The sequence below is a fragment of the Artemia sp. Qi Xiang Cuo genome, chromosome 5 (genome assembly GCF_049724085.1).
Source record: "Artemia sp. Qi Xiang Cuo chromosome 5, ASM4972408v1, whole genome shotgun sequence".
NCBI lineage: Eukaryota > Metazoa > Arthropoda > Branchiopoda > Anostraca > Artemiidae > Artemia > Artemia sp. Qi Xiang Cuo.
The window spans coordinates 5,009,379-5,027,040 of NC_142798.1; the positions used below are offsets into that span (position 1 = coordinate 5,009,379).

General features: G+C 36.2%; 1 protein-coding gene across 8 annotated transcripts in view; it reads left to right on the forward strand.

The window, feature by feature from the left end:
• The window catches only part of Synd (protein kinase C and casein kinase substrate in neurons protein Synd), a 206,605-nt gene that overhangs the window by 10,871 nt on the left and 178,072 nt on the right, over positions 1-17,662 (forward strand). The window contains exon 1 of one of the 8 annotated variants that reach the window (XM_089089309.1): positions 8,007-8,026. The exons of 5 other annotated variants lie outside the window; for them this stretch is intronic. The gene's annotated coding sequence lies outside the window, so the exon portion shown is untranslated. Of the gene's footprint in view, positions 1-8,006; positions 8,027-8,060; positions 8,216-14,703; positions 14,763-17,662 lie in introns of those variants that run through there. 2 more of the 8 variants (XM_089089307.1, XM_089089308.1) reach the window with 2 other exon arrangements.

Here is a 17,662-nt window from a genome sequence, read left to right on the forward strand (position 1 = left end):
TAGGAAAGGGGTGAGTGACACCATTAAAATACGAGTATGTGCATACTGTGCACATACATGTAAAATATGCACAGTAAAATACTGTGCTTAGTACATGCTATTGTGAAACCCAGATAGGCATATCTTGGGTCTTTCACAATACCAGAACTGTTAGTACTGAATGTAAAATCTACTTTACAAATATAAGGTCATATAAACTTTAATAACAGCACCAAACCACATGGTTTTAAGAAACATACACGTATCTGCACATAAGGAGGGAGGGACATGCTCCCTTAAGATACCAGGCCCATATTATCAAGTTGGTCTGTATGAACCAGTATTTGAAGGAAGGCTTTGAAAAAACACTAGCATTTAGACTGGCCAAATTTGTACTTGACCAAAAACAAGAAAGAAAATCACCTCTAAACCAGAAAGATGAGCAAGGATTTTGTTCCTTTCAACTGGATCAACAAGTTCCAGTTGAGAGACGAAATTATTGGCAATAAGTCCATTTTGTATCAAGACTCGAACAGTAAGTACTTCCAATTCAATGCAGTCATAAAGTGGCTCAACCTGAAATTAATTTAAATTAGACTTTCTTGATATTTCAGCAACTATCTAGGGCACGTTAGGTCACACAAAAATACACTTCAGTAAAATGTACCTAATGTTATACACAATACACTTGTCATTGTTAAAAATTAAAATTAAAACGGGTAAGTTACAAAACTAAATTTAGCTAGTTGCAAAAATACACCTGAAAGCATTATAACCGGTTAACCTAGAACTGTTTTCCATTTTTGGTCATTTAAATAGATATGTATCCATACTATTACAGTAACTAGGCATGCATGCTGAGTAGTTTCATTGTAACTTAACCCTACTCAATTATGACCAGCTGCCTCACATGCTCTTTTTTGCCTTCCCCTCCTTCTCACAACGTTGGATCAAGATTTTTAGATACCCATTTCACCAAGAATGAAAAGTTAAAAATATATTTCTTTGAAAGGGACATGATATATCAGGGCTGTACCCAGAATTTTGGTTCAGGGGCAGGGTTTACAAAAAAAACCCTTAAAAAACGGATCAAAAATTTCTTTATATGCATTTTATATGCTTTATGTTTATAAGATGGATAAAGATTTCGAGGGGGGTTCAAACTTCCTACACCCCCCCCCCCCCCATGGACACAGCCTTATGAGCCATGTAGTTCCATAGGCTAAGGCCTTAGATCTGCATTAATACAGTAGTATTGGTTAAGTAAAAAGACCTTTGTCTGCCATTTATTAATTATTTGTTATGCTCAGCACTTCCTATAGAAGGGAATTTTCTGGATATTTGGGAGAGGATTTATATGGTCAGAGTTTGAAACTTCTTATATCTATTTTGGGTTCCAAAAGTGACAGGAGGTTAACCAGCCTCTATTCCATGCCTTTTAATGATCCTGTGTGACCCATGGCTCCCAATGGGTTTTGATCAAAATTTGAGATAGCCATTTCATTCTGAATGATTGAGAAGTAAGAAAAAAAAAAAATCCTTGGGAGAACATAAACCCATGCAGTTCCATAGCCTGCCTTAGATCTGAATCTTTGCAGTAGTATTGACTAAGTATAGAGTGGCGTGTCTACCATTTGGTCTTTGGTCTGTATGTCACTTTGTAGAAGGTATATTTGCAGAAATTTTTGGGATAGGGCTCATTCAATCACAAAATGAAACTTTTAGAGTCAGTTTTCGGTTTAAAAAGTGATTGAAGAGTAACCAACCTCTGTTCTATGGGCCTTGACAATCCAGGACAACCCATTACTTTTAATGGATTTTAAGTTCAAAATTTGAGATTGCCGTTTCACTCAGAACGTCTGGAAGGCTCAAGAATGTGTCTTCAAAATTTGAGATTGCCGTTTCACTCTGAACGTCTGGAAGGCTGAAGAATGTGTCTTCGAAATTTGAGATTGCCGTTTCAGTCAGAACGTCTGGAAGGCTCAAGAATGTGTCTTCAAAATTTGAGATTGCCGTTTCACTCAGAACGTCTGGAAGGCTCAAGAATGTGTCTTCAAAAATTTGAGATTGCTGTTTCACTCAGAACGTCTGGAAGGCTCAGGAATGTGTCTTAGGGGTTCAGTGGATATAATCCATCCAGCCCCAAGGGGAATGATGCTTTATTAGCCTATGTACTAGACCCTTGCATTTCATAGGCAGCGCGCTAGCGCTGCCTAAGTAAAGAACGATGTGGGCACAATGTGTTGTTTTTTTGTTTTTTCTCCAAACCCGGGCACTTCGTATCAAAGGAGTCGTCGTAGAAACTTCGAAAAGGGCTCATTCGATTAAAAATTGGAGTGGCTAATGTCCTTTTTAACATTCGAAGGTGATGGTATGGCAACAAGCCCCCCCACGCTCATACTTCCCCCAAATATATCCAATTAAAACTTTGAGATAGTCATTTTGTTCAGCGTAGTTGATTTCCAGATAGAAAATATGTTTCTAAGGAGGACACTCCTCCACAACCCTCAGGGCAAGGGTTTTAAGTTATGCCCTGGGCGCATATAAGGTTTTTACAGAAGGCATTGTCGTAGAAGCTCTAAAACAGACTCATTTGATTGAAAATTCGAAGGGCTAGTACCAATTTTAATAGTCGAAAGTGATTGGAGGGCAACTAGCCCCCCCACGCCCATCATTCCCCCAAACACATCCAATCAAAATTTTGAGATAGCCATTTTGTTCAGCGTAGTTGATTTCCTGGTAAAAAATATGTTTTTGAGGAGGACACTCTCCTACAACCCTTGGGGCAAAGGTTTTAAGTTATGCCCTGTGGGTATATAAGGTTTTTATAGAAGGCGTTGTTGTAGAGACTTCAAAAAAGGCTCATTTGATTGGAAATTCAAAGGGCTAGTGCCCTTTTTAATAGACCAAAGTGATAGGAGGGCAACTAGCCCCCCACGCCCATCAGTTCCCCAAACACATCCAATCAAAATTTTGAGATAGCCATTCTATTCAACGTAGTTTTAAGTTCTGTAAATTAGGTCTTTGAGGATGAAAACCCCCTCACAGCCCTCAGGACAAGGGTTGTAAGTTATGCCCTGGGGGCATATGAAGTTTTTATAGAACGCGTAGTCGCAGAAACTTCAAAAAGGGCTCATTCGGTTAGAAATTGAAATGGCTAGTGCCCTTTTTAATAGTCGAAAGTAATTGGAAGACAACTAACACCCCTACCACACCCACCATTTCCCCCAACACATCCAATCAAAATTTTGAGATAGCCATTTTGTTCCACGCAGTTAAAGTTCAGGAAATTACACCTTTGAGCAGGGCACTACCCCCACAGTCTTCAGGGTAAGGGTTATAAATTATGCCCTGGGGGCATATAAACTTTTACTGAAATCTCTGTCGTAGAAACTTGAAAAAGTTGATTTGAAATTCAAAGGTCTAGTGTCCTTTTAATAGTCGAAAGTGATTTGAGGGCAACTAGCCCCCCTCTCTCGCCCACCTTTTCCGCAAACAGATCCAGTCAAAATTTTTGGATAACAATTTTGTTCCGCGTTGTGGATTTCCAGATACAAATTATGTTTTTGAGGAGGACGATCCCTCCACAGCTCTCAAGGAAAAGGTTGTAAGCTATGTCCTCGGGGCATACAAGGTTTTTATAGAACGCGTCGAGGGCAACTAGCCCCCCTCTCTCGCCCACCTTTTCCCCAAACACATCCAAACAAAATTTTTAGATAGCCATTTTGTTCAGTGTTGTGGATTTCCAGATATGAAACTAAATTAAACACTTTTCAGCCTCTTTTAGGTTTGGTTTGAATGAATTGATCCGCCTTAGATCTCATTTAGCTGAGAAGACATGGAATATTTCTGGTGAGGATAATGATTTTTGTTCAAAGTTTGATTCCTTTTATGAGTCAGTAAAGGAGTCTATTTTTGGCGTATGTGTTCTGTCTCCCTCTGCTTCTAGGTCAAAAAGATCTATTCCTCTTAACCCATGGATGACCCCTGGTCTTCTAAAGAGTTGGAGAAGAGAAAAAATCTTTTGAAAGCTTTTAAGTCAGCAAAGCTATCTTTGAATGCTGCACGTCTTCAGCAATTCAAACTCTACAGGAATGTTTTCAATTCTTTATGCCGTAAGGCTAAATTCTTTTATTACTCCAAAAATTTCTCGGATTGTGGGAAAGATATTCGAAAAACTTGACAAGTGATCAATTCCGTCCTCAAACGTTCTTCTCTGGCTCCTTCTATCCCTCCAAGTCTTGTAGTTAGTGATGTGGTTGTTGAGGGTATTTCATCTGTTCAAGAAGCATTTACATCATATTTTGCCAATATTGGGAAACCACTGCTTCTTCAGTCAGGTCTTTACAGTCACAACCAGATTACAAATCTTATCTTGGTCCGCCTTGTCTCAAATCGATGGTGTTATATCCTGTTTCTGTTGTTGAAGTAGCCAGGATTGGAAATAGCATGAAAGGTTCTTCGTTGTCTGGCCCTGACTGTATTCCAACTAGGGTAGTCAAGTTCATTCTTCCTTCAATTATTTCTCCATTGACAAAGCTTATAAATCTTTCTTTTGAAAATGGTATTTTCCCAATTTCTATTAAGCGAGCTAGAGTAATTGTTTTATATAAAGATGGACCAAGAAGTGATCCAGCCAATTATCGTCCTATATCTTTGCTGTCTGTTTTTAGCAAAATTTTTGAAAAGACCATGCTTTCCCGTCTACTTGCTTTTCTAGAGGCTAAAAGATTTTTTCCTGATTTTCAGTTTGGCTTCCGAGCTAAACATTCTACGGAGCATACGTGTGTAACTCTTTTAAATTTTCTCCACACCGCGCTTGACTCTGGTTTGATTCCTGCAGCTATATTCCTAGATGTCCGTAAGGCTTTGACTCTTTAACTCATGAGATTCTGCTGTATAAGCTATCACACAATGGTGTAAGAGGACAGGCTCAGGCTCGGTCTGATTCATATTTGTCAGGTAGAACTATCTCCGTAGACTCCCTTTCCCTCTTTTCGTCTGATGTTGAGTTTGGTGTTCCTCAAGGCTCTGTTCTTGGACCGTTTCTGTTTTTGAGTGCGCTGTCGCCTATGTCATCCTGAATCTTTCAATGCTAAAAAAAATCCATCGTTTTCGCAGGATGTGGACACTCTCGTTGCTTTTGCTGATGACAGTACCATTGGTACTGTAGTAGGAACTGAGTCTGAGATGCTTCCCAAATTAGTTGGCCTTTTTGAGAGAGTCGTGCTTTTGGTTCATTCAAAATGCCATTTTCAAATGGTCCTCAAGTCAAGTTTTTTAATTTTTTCGTTTATTTATTTTGCGTGCCTGGAGTTAATTGACATCCGGCATTCAAGGGGCTCTCTCAGTAGATCTCAGGAACGGTATGTACGATTTCTGGCTGAAAACCTTTCATTCCATCGTCATATTGGACTAAATAATATGTAGACCTCAATGAGTCTTGGAATAATGAGGAAGCTAAAACACATTTTTCCTGGATCAGTTTAAAAAATTCTGTTCCATTGCTTAGTTCAGTCCTACGTCTCTTATTGCCCTACAATATGGATGTCAACTTTTTTTTCTTTTCTTTTTTTCTTTTCTTTTTTGGGTGTGGGAGGGGGTCTCAAAATGTTTTTACTTTTATAACTTTAATAAATCAAATAATATTAACATTTTGATTACTAAATATCAGTATATGTATATTAAACCGACATTGCATATTCATTTATATTTTTTCAGTAAAGTGCAAATTATGTTCTGGTCTTGGGAAGGCATAGGGGTTTTGAGCCCAACTTATGTTAATTTCTGCTCGTTTGAGTTTGACTCGGTTGTTTATTGTAATTTCTGTTCGTTTTGGGTTTCATTTATTTATCGATGCTTACTTGTTGTAGTTTCATGCCTGGTAAATTATTGGATTTTATTTTTGCTCATTTTTTGTTTAATGGAGTTCTTTACTTTTCTTTGAAAAACTTATTTTGTGGAAAAAGTTTTTTTAATTAATTATTAGAAAAGGTTGGCATGTTGCATCTTTGTACACTCAGAACCATGCAAATAATTTAGATACATGGTATTGGAGGCACAGATTGAGCCTTTGTCTTTTTCAGCCCCCTCCTTCCCCCACCTCAAATTTTTATCAGAAAGGTAGCCATATTGTAGATTTTGTAAACTGGAACCATACAAGGATGCCTAATCGTAGGGCCAAACTAGCTAAGCCCAAGTTGTGAACTAATTCGGTAAAAAACGAGCTAAGATCTGACATAGCAACGAGTCAAGTCTTTACTTGTGTGAAAGTGAGGTAAGTCGAGGTCGTGAGATTTTGTTAATTTAAAAAAAAGATAAGTCCTAACTCAGTGAAAACAAGAATTAAGACAAGTAGTGATAGATTAAGTACATAAGTGAGCTAAGTCAGTACATAACAAACTAAGTCCTGACACTATTTTAAACGATTCCAGTCTTGAATCAGTTTAAAAGGGAGTTAGGTCCTGGTAAGTTTCAAAAACCTATTGTGTAAAGGCGCATTGGTCTGTAGGTCGTGCACAATTTGTGATGGACATTTCCTCATAATTTCTTTTTGTGTGTGTAGTAGTGGTGGACGGATTTAAAGCAAGACCCCTCATGATCAAAGCCCAATTAATCAGTAGAGATACGATGACTTTGGAAAATCACTGTTGCTCTTGCTAAATAAGATAGTGTCCTTTTCGGCCAACCTTCTAGGGCTAAACAGAAAGCAGCTCATCCACGGTTGGGATGGAAGAATGCCATAAAGAAATATTTAAAGGAATGGGAACTTCCTGGGAGGGTGTAAAGAGGGAGGCTTTGAATATACTGTGATGGAGGAGGAGTGTGCGTAGCCGTGTAGGCTTCAGACGGCTTGGTGCTGCGGTGAGTTGTTAGTAATAGTAGTTTGTCCGACTGAAATCGTCCCTGCCTGAAATTTTTGTCTGACTCGTAAAAAAGTAATAAGTATAGATATAAACAAATTTTGATTGCTTTTTTAAAAGTTTTTGCCCCCCCCCCGCTCTCCCAAGCAAAAATTTTAGATATGGCCTTGATGTTGTGGTTGTTGCCACAATTTATAGTATTCATAAATACAGTTTAGATAATGCAAACTTGTATTATCTCTCCCCTTTTTCGCAACCCTTTTCTTGTCTTTTCAAACAGTTCGTGATGGCAAACTGTAAGCAAGGAACGACTAGGCCCCATAGTGACCAAAACTCTAAAAATGGAGTTTTGATAATAAGTAACACATTAAAAGATTTGGCTTTTTATGCTGATTCCAAATATACAGAATTCATCAAGTTTGATCTTGCTAGTGAAAAGCTAGGAACTTAAGAACATTTGCCTGATTTTTCGAAAAAAGGGAGAAATACCCCCAAAATTCAAGTGATTCTAATGAAAATCATGCATTTAAACTCAATATATCAAAGATCTCTACTGTAGAGGTTTCAATTTTTATTATAGCTTGCACTCATCAGGGTTGCAGTAATATCTTCAACCTACGTAAGAACGAAAATTCAGCCCACAGTAATCGAAAATTTAAAAACGCTTTTTGAAAAAAAAAACTGTCAAAAACGAGAAAAATTGCCATTTGTAGCTGATTCAGGAATTGTAACTGTTATTACGAATAGTCGTAGTTGTAAAATGTTGTTTTGAAAGCAAATTTACATGTAGCCTGTTTTGAAAAAGAACCTGAAATCACTCGAACCCCCCCCCCCCCTTGAACAATAAGAATAATTTATTTTTTGCATCGGTAGCACTATTATGTCCTCTTTCTATCCTGCTTCTTTTTTCCCATTTAAAGTTGAGTTGCGCGTTGTTAATTCAAAAGGGCTATCATGTAATTTATTTATTGCTGAATGTTTAAAAACGTTCCTATTGTCTTTTTCTTTTATCCTAAGACAAGTTCATCTTTATCCATTTTTAATATTGGAGAACTTTTTGGAATCTTGATATTTATCAATGCACTTGCCCCTTGTATCTCTTCTAAAACTTTATTGGAAATACAGTTCCTATTTGCCAGTTGTTAGATTCCTATGACGTTGGTCTCTCTGTTCTAGTTGATTTTGTAAGACTTCCAAATATGCTAAGTTCTTTTTTTCTGAATTCCTTCTTGTGCGATAAGGAAGTAACAAATAGACGGAATTGATTGCAATATCAGTTTTTCGTATTCTTCCTTGATATTTAATGTGGTTGAATCAGTGTTATTTTTCCCTCTATTTTTGGCTTGGATTCAAATGATGATCGCACATTATTGGTAAAGTTATGTGTTTTTTTCTCGATTTTTTTTTTAATTTTCACGTACCGAAAAAACCCACGCTTAGAGATTGAGGGAAATAAGTAACCTCCTTCCCCTTAGATGTTTGTTAAGACCCTGTAAAAATTCGATCTTAATTTGGGCTACTTGCCCCCTTCCCCCTTGTGCTGGTACTTTGAAATGGGGCTTACTTATCTCTTTGTTCTTTTCCCATTATAGAAGAACCTTTTTTGTAATGTCAAGGTGTCCATAAGTGTTTTCTCCCATCCAGAGAACCCCATCAGCCAGCTTCAGACTAACTTGGGTAGCAAGGGTCCTCCCGCGTAAGAGAGGGTCAAGTCGTCCACCTTGCGTCAACCGTCAGTGGCAAGCGGCACTAGATCCCTGTATCTAGGAACTTCTCTCTCCCACCTCCAATTGCTTTTCAGTGATGTTTTCTTGTGCCACGGTTGGCGCTTAATATGTCCAGGGGATTGGACACATCGTGCATAATTCTTGCAGTCATTACTGGCTTCAATCCATCCAATCTCCGGAGCATATTCTACAAAATACCCTGCCTCATGGCCAGAAACTGGGAGGGTTGACCAGTGGTTGCATTGTAACTAAAATTAGCACTATTAGGCCTCTATTCCAGTGAAATCAATTCACGAAACTGAAGGGGGGGGGGGGTGACAAAATTTATTTATGAAAATCTAGGGACAAATTTATCTTTTTTTTCAATTTATTCAATAAAAACACAAAAAAGGCATTTTCAATTAAAACACTCAAACAACACAGTTTTCAAAATTTGGAGGGTGGAGGAAAAAATTCAAGGGGACACATACCCCTTCCCAGTTGACGCCACTGCCCTATAAGTGCCTACTACTCTCAGTATATATATATATATATATATATATATATATATATATATATATATATATATATATATATATATATATATATATATATATATATATATATATATATATATATATAATATATATATATATATATAAAAATATAAAAAATATAAAAATATATGTATAATATATATATATATATATATATATATATATATATATATATATATATATATATATATATATATATATATATATATAAATCAGTTTAATTTTTTGCCAGAAGAAAGATCACAGATGCGTGTGTATTTGTTTTTTTTTGTGTTTTTTTTTTCCAGGGGTGATCGTATCGACCCAAGGGTCCTAGAATATCGTGGGAGTGCTCATCCGAACGGAAATTAAAAGTTCTAGTGCCCTTTTTAAGTGACCAAAAAATGGAGGGCAACTAGGCCCCCTCCCACGCTCATTGTTTCCCCAAAGTCACCTGATCTAAATTTTGAGATAGCCATTTTGTTCAGCTTGGTCGAAAATATAGTAAATATGTCTTTTAGGATGACTTAATCCCCCAAATTCCCTAGGGGGGAGGTCTGAAACTTATGAACTTTACCCAATGTTTTTTTAATCAATTCAATTCAATTTATTAAATACTACAATAAATACATAAATACACTTAAGCGCTAGAGGTCCCAAGAAGCATAGATTGTAGAGTACATCTTATAAATAAAAAAATCCACAAAAAACAAATCAGGTAAGTAAAATAAAATACAACAATATCTCAAAAATATAAACACAATGCGATAAAAATCAACAAAAAAAAAACAACAAAAAACAAGCAACTGCTACACAATAACCATTGACTTAATTTTATCTGAACTGAAAATGTCCTGTAATTTATTAAAAACCCAAACCATTAATAGTAGTATTAAACAGCGGGGTTCAAATCTCATTCAACATAATGAGAGAGGAGAAAAAAAAACTATATAAAGTAAAGCGGAATAAATAGATAAAGCAAAATGAATAAAGAAATAAAGAAAAAAAACGAAATTATTTCAAGCCTTAGAGAATATTTTTCTGCAAAGGGAAGAAGAGTTTTTAATAAGAGAAATTTCACTGGGAAAAGAGTTCCAAAGAGCATTTGCTCTATAAATAGGTCACCTCTGGGCTGCTGAGGATACCTTTTTAGACAGTCGAAATTGGCGAACAGAGCTCCGAAGCAAAGTGTGGCACTTACGTGTTGATGCTAGATCAAAGTAGGATAAGATATTTGGAGGAGGCGAGAAATTGAAGGCTCGATGAGCTAGTTTTAGGTTCTGCTTCTTGATAACCACATCTAAGGCATCTAGACCTGTATTACTGTAAAGATCAGCTGTAGGATAGAGTCGGGGAAGGAGAAAAATTGCCTTCACCGCTCTATCTTGTGTTGTTCGGAGTTGCCGAAGGGAAGAATAGTTAGTATTGCCCCGTACAGTGCAGCAATAAGAAAGATAAGGAAGGAAAACGGCATAGTAAAGAGAAAGCATTACATCGGGAGGAAGAAATTGATTGGCACGATGAAGCATAGACACTTGACGAGAAATTATAGAATGTGTATAGGAAATATGAGTTTTGAAAGAAAGAAAACAATCAACATGTACACCAAGAAGTTTAACACAAGAGCACTGGGGAATTATATCAGTACCATAAAAAACAAAGATTGTTGGGGAAGGTTCAGACATGTGGTATGGGGTTCGAAAATGAGTAATACTACTCTTAGAACTATTCAACAGCACCCCGTTCTGCTCACACCATTCACACACATGGTTGAGCAGAAGCTGAGCCTTAGCAACAGCAGAGGGCAGATCGTTAGAAACGATAAAAAAATTAATATCGTCTGCAAACAAAACAGTGTGGGAATCAAGGTTGGGAGATAGAGAAAGATCATTAATACAAATAAGAAAGAGGAGTGGTCCCAAAACTGAACCTTGAGGTACCCCTTTGGAAACCGAGGCTAGATCAGAATATTTCCCATCATAACACACAAACTGAGATCTATTAGACAGGTAAGATTTAAACCATTCAAAGGCAATTCCCCGAACTCCAAGTAGAGACAGTTTTCCCAGTAAGACAAACTGATCTACCATGTTTAAAGCTTTATAAAAATCAAGAAACAGTCCTATAACACAACGACCCTTGTCTAAGTTTACACGCGCAAATTCTGTAAAGTTAACTAGAGCACATGCAGTAGAGAGTTTAGGTTGGAAGCCATACTGGTGATCAGACAGAACAAACAGCTTCCATTTGAAGCACCAGTCGACAGGAATGAAAAAAGCCTCTTATGCACAACTTTTTCAAGTAATTTCGAGAAAATTGGGAGAATTGATATAGGTCTATAATTTGACACTAAGCTGGGGTCACTTTTCTTAAAAAGAGGGATTACTTTTGCAATTTTAAACAAATCAGGGTATACACCTTTTGAAATAGATAGATTAAAAATATGGGTAAGAGGTTCAACAACATAAGAAGAAACAGACTTAAGCACATGGTTTGTTAGTCCAAGCGCATCAGGTGTGTTACTGCTGCTTAAAGAAGAAATAAAATCACAGATCTCTATGCTTGTATAAGGAGTAAGAAAAATACTTCTCTCAGTTGGTGAAGATTTACCTAGATTAGGAAAGGAGGCGGACATTACAGTTGGTAGGGGGGAAAAGAAAGAGTTGAAGGCACTAGGTACAGCTGCTTTTTCAACAGTTGAACTATCTACATTCTTGAAGGCATTAGGCTGTTTCTTTGATTGTTTCCTACGAGATAAAGCTTCATTAACTACACTCCAAACTTTTTGTAAATTACCTTTGCATTCCTGAATTTTCAACAAAAAATAATTCTTTTTAGCTAGTCTGATTGTTGATGTTAGTACATTCTTATAATGCTTATAGTTTGATAAATCATCAGGATCAAGGCTTTTGCAAGCCAGCTTAAAAAGCTCTGACTTCTGAATTGCTGATCTCACAAGACTAGAAGACATCCAAGGCATCTTGGGTTTATATTTACTTGAAGATTTTACAAGGGGAAAATTTTTTTCAATTAGTGTTGTCAGCCGACTTATTAATGAGGCTGAAGCCCTATTAACATCATCAGAATTCATTACTGAACACCAATCACTAGCACTAAGATCAGACATAAGGTTATGAACATTGCTCTGACTATAAATTCTTGAATAAGACTCACCTCTGGTATCTTCTTGGCTCAGCATTTTTAATTTGGGAACAGAACAATTAATTGGAAAATGGTCAGAAAGATCAGAGAAAATAATACCAGAGGAAAATTTAATATCATTTTTAGAAGACAGAAAAATGTTGTCAATCAGAGTTGCAGAAGATCTGACTGGATCAACACGAGTAGGAAAGAAAATGCAAGGAAGGAGGCCATAGGAAGAAATAGATTAAAAAAAAAAAAACGGTCAGACTCATTACAACACCCAATTTTCAATAAATTGCAGTTAAAGTCTCAAAGCACAAGAACATTTCTTGAAGCAAGCTTACCAATTGAGTACAGTTCATAATTTAATTCAGAAAGTTTTGCTATAACGAAAGGTGGAGGCTTCTAAAATAAGCAAAAAGTGTCTCAACTTACTATATCACATGGAAGGTCAACAGTCAAAGCATACACACTTCTATTATTTATGAATGGATCAAAAATCTTCTCAAGATGTACGTCTCCCAACATTAAGATTACTTCAGACAAAAAGGGATATACCACCTGAGTACTTAGTTAGAGATCTGGTTGAGTGGTATGCAGTAAAACCTGGTATGTCATACACAGACATATCATCACTTGAAGACAGCACAATACATATAGTATTGGTTATTGGGAAGTATACAGACGTTTTCAAGGGGAATTTTTTCTGGTTGTGGGGGGGGGGGGGGTTATGTGGGAGGGTCTTTCCATGGGGGAAGCGACATTGCTATGAAGGGGTGCCGGATTTACCAGCATTATTTAAAAAAACAATCAGAAATTAAATAAAAAAATAAACAAGTTTTTCAACTGAAAATAAGGAGCAACATCAAACCTTAAAACGAACAGAAATTATTAAGTATATGATTGAGTTTGCCCCCTAGTCAATACCTCGCTCTTTAAGCCAAAGATTTTTTAGCACTTCATAAGAGCTATTTATTCTAATTAACGGCCTTTGTGATTAAGGGGTCATTGTTAAAGAATTGGAAGAAAATTCGAACTTTAGTGTAAAGAGCGAGGTATTGACTAGGGGGCGACCCCCCCAATATACGTATTAAAAACATATGGATATAGAAGTTCGTTGCGTAAGTTAATTCGTAAGTTACGTATATATTTATTATTAATAAAAACGTTCGTAAATAAAATTAAACAACTTTCGAAGAAGCCATTTAGCCAAATAAAAGTAAAAATAATATGCAAATTTCGTTTTAATTATTGATGTACGGTGAGCCAAAATCAAAACCTGCATTAATTCAAAAACCTTCAAAAATTAAATAAAAAAACAAGTTTTTTTTTAACTGAAAGTAAGGAACAACATTAAAACTTAAAACTAACAGAAATTATTCCGTATATTAAAGGTGCTGTCCCCTCCTCTACGCCTCGCTCTTTACGCTAAAGTTAGACTCTTTCTCACAACTCTATTTTTTAAAACAATAAAAAACTTTAGCTTAATGAGCGAGGCGTTGAGGAGGGGACAGCCCCTTTCATTACGGAATAATTTCTGTTTGTTTTAAGTTTTAATGTTGCTCCTTACTTTCAGTTAAAAAATCTTGTTTTTTTTTTTATTTAATTTTTCTGGCATAAAGCCATTACTTGATTTGGAGTCACTTTGCATTGTCACATGTGTGTCTTTTGCTTTCTTGTAACTACACTGCGATGCTCCTGCGGCTTTCAGAACTAGCCAATCTCTTGCCTCTGATCAATCTTTGTATCATTTTCATGATTCGGACAACATTTCCATCCCATTAATCCCGTCTGTCAGATCAAACTTCAATCCCCTGGCTCCCTGTCATACTGTCTGGAATACTTTGTCAGCTAAAGTGTGTTACTCGTTTGGTACATAAGAATTATAAAACATAAACAAACATACAAACAAACATAGAATATAAATAATTATAAAAAGAAATTGACATCTTAAGTCACCTTTTTTCTTTTTCTCTTTTTTTCCTGTTTTTCTTATCGGTAGAATTTTTATTTCTTTCGAAAATAATTTTCAAGTCAATTAAAGAAAAAACCCTCTCGACCTTATAGATTGAATATTTTCGGCATTAGGGTTCCTTTTGGCCCGGTAATTGATGGTTTTAATTTTAAAGCCGTTCGGAAAAATTTGTTGTTGGCCCTTTTTTCCGCTCTACTTTGGGCTGAACGGCTATTGGTTTTCTTTTTTCCCTCTCCTACAAAACATATCCCCTCTGCCCCAAGATCCTCATGACAGATAACAAGAAATCAAGGTTTTGACGGGCAGATCCTGTGAGATTTGAAAGGCAATTTAATTGCGGTGCCTATTTAAGTAGTATCGTTAGTCATGTGCTACACTAATTGATGACATCTGTTCTTTAATGCATGTCGTATTGCCCAACTTTAAACCGGTGTGTGTACTATATTTAGTTGTTGTGTTTTAGTTGTTATAATAACCATAATCATTTCTGCATTGGATTTAATCTGGAAGTTTTAACAAATCTAATGTGTAGAAACCCACTTTTCGTATTGTAGATATGGTAATGTTATTGCTCAAGTGTTTTCAAATTTAAATGTCTTTCGCTATTATATTGATCTTAATGATTATACGTGGAAATAGGTTGGCCAAAACCTGCACTTCTTTTATATTCTTAGCCCTTATTATATTATATTTTTCCTGCCCCAAAACGTGAATCCGTGAAATCGGGTGCCTCCCACTCCCCCCCCCTGGATACGACCATTAGGGGAGGTAATTTATCTGGATCAGTTTCTCTGCATATGTGTCGTGGGAAGCCAGTATTTCTTGTGAGGTGCTAAATGTGCCACTAGAGGTTTTGCCAATTGATAATAATTGCATTTGTTATTTTACGTTGAAATAGTAGGTATATTACCGATCTCATGTCGAGATCGATTTAGAGAGAACGAACGAGAAAGAGAACGAACGAGAACATTTAGAGAGAGTGACGACAGGCAAAAATGTATCTGAGCTTGCAAAAGAAAAAAATTTAAGCTTTTTTTCCCTGTGAAAGAACATTGTGTCGATCTTTGCATACATGAATGCCCCAAAAGTGTTTATAGCATTACTAAGGAATTTATCTCACTTCTGCACCAAGAACATCCAATATTATAAGCGTCACTGATTCTTCACAGGGAATTTTTTCACTGATTCTTCACAGTTTCAAGACTTGACGTCAAATATGTTGAGTTATAAGAACTGAGTTATCAAATGGTCAATTTCAACATAATTTCACCAGTTAGTCAATTTTCCCGAATTTTACAACGCCGAAACTTATTATTTCATATGCAAGCGCGTTGCTTTTCGAAGTTAAAGGTGGTAAAACGTCTCGTGTACCTTAGCAGAGGCACTTTTATCTTGTTGCAAAAAAAAAAAATAATGTGTTTCAATTTTCTCTTTATGACGGAGTTTAACGGCGTTTAGTGACGCTTATGACGTTTACTGGTGTATAATTGTATTTCTGTTGGACCTGCTTGAAAAGCTGAACTCTCTTAATCTAAATGTTTCCTCCAAAAATATGATTTTAATTAGTAGCCAAAAATAGCATTAGGGGGGGGGGGGCCGGGATCATTTGAACAGGATGCGTCTATGAAAATTTGATAAATTGACAGTTTATTGAATTAAATGAAGTAATAATTTTATTATTATGTTGTCCTTTTTAAAAGAAGGGGTGCAGCACAGAGTATAGGTAACTTATAAAGAGTGGAAACTGGTGCTAATATCGACAAAAACTATTAACGCCATCTAGCGTTTAGCTATCAGCGCGACCGCAATTTAGCATTTCTTGGCTTTTTTAATGTACTAATAAGGCCTAATTAGTATAGCAATATGTGTCTGATCTCAGTTTCTGAAAAAAACGTTATCCATTTTTTTAAGTAACCGATACTGTTTTGGCTACACTAGACTAGAACAGAATTATGTAAATAATTAGTTGTCGTATCATAAAACTCTTAGAATATTTTAGATTCAGGTTTGCCGCAAACAAATGCAGACAATTTTGAATGGGCTTTCAAGACAAAAGGACTGAGAAACAATGACCTAGAGTTTGTGTTCTAGACTATAGTCTAGAACACAATATTGATATAGACTACATATAGATATAGACTACAGTCTACGTATTCAGATTGAACAATATAGATATAGACTAAATATAGATATAGACTGCAGTCTTCGTATTCAGATTGAACAATATGGATATAGACTAAATATAGATATAGACTACAGTCTTTGTATTCAGATTGAACAATCAAACAGTTCGTGGTAACGAACTGTAAGTAAGGAGTGACCCGGCTCAATGGTAACCGAAACTCTAAAAAACAGAATTTTGATACCAATAGTTACATCAAAAGAATTAGATTTTAATTCTGATTTCAAATATATAAGTTTCATCAAGTTTAACCTTACCCATCAAAAGTTACACGCCTGAGAAAATTTGGCTGATTTTCGAAAAAAGGGGAGAAGACCCCCTAAAAGTTATAGAAACTTAATGAAAGTCACACCATCATATTCAGCGTATCAGAGAACCCAACCCTAATGTAGAGGTTTTAAGCTCCTATCTACAAAAATGTGGAATTTTTTAAATTTTTTGCCAGAAGAAAGATCATGGATGCGTGTTTATTTGTTTGTTTGTTTGTTTTTTTTTTCCCATGGTTAATCGTATTGACTCAGTGGTCCTAAAATATCTTAGGAGGGCTCATTGGAACGGAAATTAAAAGTTCTATTGCCCTTTTTAAGTAACCAAAAAATGGAGGGCAACTAGGCCCCCTCCCACGCTCATTTCAAGTCACCCAATTAAAATTTTGAGACAGCCATTTTTTTCAGCATCGTCGAAAATCTAATAAATATGTCTTTTAGGATGACTTAATCCCACACAGTTCCCAGGGGAAGGGCTGCAAGTTATGAACTTTGCCCATTGCTTACATATTGTATTGGTTATTGAGAAGTAAGTAGAGGAGGGGGTCCGACTCGTGACATGACCACGTGGTTTATGGTTTTCTCAGTGAGAATGAAAAAACAGGAATTTTCTCACTTGAAAAACCATGAATTTTGTCACATTTATGGTTGTTTTCTTGAATGGATATGTGTATTGTTCGATTTATTTGATGTTTTTCTCGAATGTCAACATCAAATTATGGATGTTTTATGGTTTTTGTCAGTGAGAATTTGAAAAACAGGAACTTTCTCACATTTATGTCTGTTTTTATGGATGGTTATGTGTGTTCTTCGATTTATTTGATGTTTTTCATGTCTGTTTTATGGATGATCCAGAAATAGTATTTATTGTTGTTGCTCAAACCAAATGTTATGACATTCCTAAAAACAGTTAGATCACGTGTGTCCTTCTCAGCCAATCAGCGAGTCGGATACATCCCCCTTTTCAGCCAAACAGAGGGCTTTGTTTACATATTAGTGACGGTGGTAATA